This window comes from Asparagus officinalis, chromosome 3, assembly GCF_001876935.1.
Source record: "Asparagus officinalis chromosome 3, Aspof.V1, whole genome shotgun sequence".
Classification (NCBI taxonomy): Eukaryota; Viridiplantae; Streptophyta; class Magnoliopsida; order Asparagales; family Asparagaceae; genus Asparagus; species Asparagus officinalis.
In genome coordinates this window covers 79,338,454-79,343,859 of record NC_033796.1, presented here as the reverse complement: position 1 = coordinate 79,343,859, position 5,406 = coordinate 79,338,454, and positions in this window count along the sequence as shown.

Genomic DNA, 5,406 nt, shown 5'->3' with positions numbered 1-5,406 from the left:
AATTCAATTCAATCAACCACAGGTTCTTAAAAAATTCACTCTTTACTTTTTCTTTTTCAATCTGCAACTTGAGTAACATAGCTGAATAAGCTACAAAATGTTAACACTCTTTACTTTTTCTATTTTTGTCTCCTCCAGTCAAATTTTACGTGCGTATGTAGCACATGATCTCACTGTTTTTAGATGAATGAAGGCAAAAATTAGAGGGGAGCAAAACTAATCTTAAAATAGTCACCTCATCTAAAAGCAACCATCTCCACCTTCTTATATTCTTAAAATTACATCACATATGAGGTCACATGCTTCTTAGGTCTGTAAAAATTTGCCAACGAACAAAAAAAATGGTCTAAATTTACTTTTGGTTGAGTTTTTATATCAAAAAGTCGCCAGAGAAACTTTTAACACCAAACCTGTTAAAGGGATTTACAAATAATACCAATTTGGTAATTTAGCCTTTTAAAATATACCAATGATATGGAATATAGGTGAACTTAAGAATTATGGATTTCTTCGTAAAATTGTCCAAGTGATTAAAAGGAAATACATATATATGGATCCTCTCCACTTAGAAAAGGTATCCCTTAAAGTCGTAGACTATATGTATGTGCATAATTCCATGGCATGTATCCTGGTATAAGAGGAAAGGGCCAGCCGGAAAATCAACTAACTTGCAATCTGTATAATACTAACTACAGAGGTGAGGATCGATCGTACAAGGCTTTTTCTTATTATTATGCACATTAAAACTTTTCGGATCCGGTTGCCTAAGTTCCTTCCTTGGCCTGGATTGGGTTTTTTATTGCGAACGCACGATGCCGTGACTTATTTAAACAATAAAAGGTTAACAAATTAAATCTTGCATTTCGATCATCTATTATTGTATTTACGTTTTTATTCTATTTTTCATATGGGACTAGTTTTAGTTACAATTGATATGTTTCTCATACAATATTCATGTGCGTAGACATGTATAATGAATCTATACATACAAGATGTTTCTCTAATATGAAACAAACTCTGCATGCACAAGGTGGTTAATTATCACCAAACTAATCCACAAATGTAATGCGAGAGGCGAAGATCAAGGCAAAGCTTGAAAAAATACAGGTTGCATGACGACCCTCATGAAACAAAGTTCCTAACAAGACCAACACCATATTTGTGTTCCTACAATACCGCCAACGTTAACAATATTATCAAGCACCAGCTCCATCAGGCATGTTGTCTTCCATTTCACTCGTTGAACAACAAACCGCCGTCAACCATGACTGGGCTTCTCAAGTCATCGCCTGTATCGCCCTCAGCCCTCGCGGTTGCGGTATTATTGGTCGCCATGACCATCAAAGTGGAAGGTTGGCAGTTCATCTACCATTCTCCGCCTCCACCGCTTAATTACTACTCGCCTCCTCCTCCGCCTCCATCACTACCACCACCATCGCCATTGCCTCCACCTACACCTTATTATTATAGCTCTCCTCCTCCACCATCCCGCCGCCCCCTCCACCATCTCCATCATTGCCACCTCCTTATGTGTACATGTCACCACCGCCGCCATCTCCATCATTGTCGCCTCCTTACATGTACAAATCGCCACCACCGCCATCTCCGTCAATATCACCTCCTTACAACTACAAATCACCGCCGCCGCCATCTCCATCATTATCTCCTCCGTATTTTTATCAGTCTCCTCCGCGACCACCACCACCCTCTCCGGAACTATATCCACCTCCATACCTATTAAATGTATAAACCCCCATCCCCACCATCTCCATTAGCAACTCCTCCATATTATTATCAGTCTCCACCTCCACAATATACTGTAAGCGTTATCGGACTAAGCAGTAGATATGATTATCTCATAGCATATTTCGATATGTTCAAGAAAAGAAGGAAAAATAAATTATTATCAGCGCACTAGATGAAGCTCAAAGATGTATGTTTGCATTATAGGCCAGTAGTATGTTGGTAATGAATGGACCTCACTCTTTGTCCTCTTGATCAATAACACTACACTATTTACTAGTCTATTTCTTTCACTGGACATGTTTTTTTGTGATTATATAGCATATCATTAATTTATATTATGGTGCCTCGATTGCTCGATTATGCGCTAACTCGGATCGAACTCGGCATGCACCCATTGACTTTGTCTCGGTCTTATTCTGGCCTAGAGCTAGAAGCCCGTATTAATTAGGAGAGTTTGTTCGGATTATATCGGATTTAAGAATTCAATTGCTTATGGAATTCTTTGCTAACAGCAACTAGCAAAATAAAGCCTCTAATCGCATAAGCCCTTGGATGATAAGGCATCAAGCCGAGAGCAGCAGAGAAAGGACGAAGTCCTTTTTGAAACACCTGCCGCAGCAAATCCATGATTTGTTAAGGGGTTATTTTGTTCAACTCCCTGTTGGTGATATTTTTCTTTTATTATTTATTTGCGAGTAATTGTATTAGGATTGAGTAGGGATTAGTGGTTGAGAGATCTCTACATCGTATTCCTCATAATTGATTGTAAGATTATTCTTCTCCTTCGCTCATAGACGTAGGCTACATGCCAAACCACATATATCTGTATCTTATTTGTGTTCTCAATTTTCGATATTTTTCTGTGCTTTCATGAGATTGATATTCATTTATCCATCTTGACTCAAATACGTCAAAAAATACTCACTCTAAAATAAATTAACTTACTCCACCTTCTCCTATAGTTCCGTTAGGCATCAAGTGTAGCATATACCGATCAAGTCAAAGCAGTACTTGAACTTGTCAAATGAAAAAAACCAAGGCAACATACCTACTTAATTATCTGCTCCAATAACTAACCACTCCGCAAGTCGTCACCTGAAGTAAATCCCAAATGACACAATGGTACATAATCATAACTGATTATTCATAAGATATTGTATCTTCATATCTCAGCAATGCTCGAATATTTCATCTAGACTTGTCCCTAGCAATAGCGTATTAGAGCTCCCTCTTCTCTTATTGAAGATCTAAACCATAAATTTCTAACTTGTTCAAATCATCCTCACACATGAAAGTTGGTTTCTTCTACTTTCCGAACAAAGCCTTCCTTACTCAGTTTTGCATTAATACAACGATCATTATTACTTGCCAAAAGCTGCCAAACTTCTCAATATCTCACTTCGTAATAGTTGTCATCATCTTCTCGCTTGATCGATAGTTGAGGCTCTGATACAAATTTTATGAAAAATCTCTAGGATAAATGAATATCAGCCACAGGAAATCATAGGAAAATATCAAGAACATAAATAAGACAGGGATATACATGGCTCGGCTTGTAGCCTATGTCCACGAGTGAATGAAAAGGATAGCTTTACTATCAATTGTCAGGAATACAATGCAGAGATATCTCAATCGCTAATCTCAAATCAACACATCAAAATCCCGATACAATCTCTCTAAATAATCTCTAACAACCTCTTGAATCTATTTCTTCCACCTGCAAGGCCTTTCTCAATGCTTAAACTATCTTTAGGTGGATCAAATACAATCTCTCTTAAAACAGGAAACACAAAAGGGAACCATAGTGAAAAGTCAAATTACATATCACGGATTCACAGAGTTGCGACCTACGGGATCGCTGCTGCCGAATTGAAAATTGATAATCCAGCGTCATCGTATTTATAGGATACGATCAAAATTAAGTAGGCCAATGAAACACCTCTAATATCATTTGATTTTTACTATCTCATATAGTAACAGCCAAAAGAATAACAAAAGCACATGTACATATTTTTCTATTGGGAAAAAACAAGCATAAAAACAGATCCAAAATAGTACAGGACAAACCATACAGGGAAGAAAGAAAAGAGCTGATGCGGCATAATTATATACCAAAAATTACAAGTGCACAATTTATCAAGTTATAGTATAAAAAGATATCGATCCCACGAAGAAGGTGATTTTAAGAGATTATTAAACTTGGTTCTTATATTTTGTGCATGACAATTAGGAATAAAGAATAAGTGTGATTTTGTTGAGTGATTGTTATGAATATATGCAAAAGATAATTAATTGAATTTTAGAGGAGAGAAGGAAGAATCAAAGAATAAATGAAATCACGAGGCAAGAAATATGAATTAATAAAATCAAGAAATAAAACTAAGAATGAAAAGAAAATTTAAGAAGTCAAGATGGAGGATTCAAAAGAGGTAAGAAATCTAGAATGTAATCCACTAACCAATTTTAATTACAAAACATAAACTATTCTCTTCTTATCATATTTCAACTTAGATTTATTAAGCATAGATTATCAAACCATTTAAGGAAAGTGTAACCTATCAAATTATCATCTAAGTTAAAATTACTATTCATGATAAGAACAATCAACATGATAATAATCCTAGAATTCATAAGCATAACCTATCAAACCATTTAAGGAAAGCATAGATTATCAAATTTTTCTTCTACCGATTAGTTCTCTAGTTGATTATCCTAAACATGAACATTTTAAATGCAAGAGAATAATTCATACAATATAAAGGAAATTAGACTAGTTTCATACAATTCCAAGATTCTTACAAGAATTAAATTCACATCTTAAGAAATAAAAGTAAGAAGAAAAGGAACTAATTACAAAAATAAAAAGAAAAAAAAAATCTAAACTATGAACAAGAAATAAATCTAATTACAAAGAAAATAAAAATCTAAACTACAAAATAAATTGCAGAAATTAAATGCAAGAAAAATAAATCTACTCTACAAATTAAAGTGCAAAAAGAAAATAAAAAAGACAAGAAAGTAAATCTATACTACAAGCATGAATTTAAATCTAACTAATAAGCAATAATAAAGAAATTACTAAAAAGAAATAAAAGAGAAAAGAAATGCAAACCTTCAAATTGCTCTTCATCTCCATCCTCATCATTCAACAAGAGGAGAAAGAACAAATTTAAAGAGGAAAAAATTATTTTTATTAATTGCAACTAAAGTTACAATTTTTGGAAGGCCTTCTCAATTAAGAGTAGCCCTCCTCTCCAAAAGGAGTTTACAAAATTTTCACACCTCTAACCCCTCACTCTCTACCCCTATTTATAGTAAACATCAGTGAATGAGAGCCATTGGATTCAAATCTTATCCAAAACCAACAAAAATCAGCCATTGGATTGTAACTGCCTGGACGTCCGTATCGATACCCGCATCGATAGGGGTATCGATGCGGGCATCGATACAGGCATCGATGCGGGCATCGATGCCCCCATCGATGCAGGCATCGATGCCTGCTCTTCTCCTGTTGCTGTCCGCAGAACTCTTTGCTTTTGGGCTTGTGTCTTGGGCTTTGGCTTGGACTTTTGGGCTTGGCATTTTCTCTTGATTTTCCATTGGGCTTTGAATTATTTGAAAGAATTCCTTTGGCTTCATGGGCTTCATTTCTTCATTAAA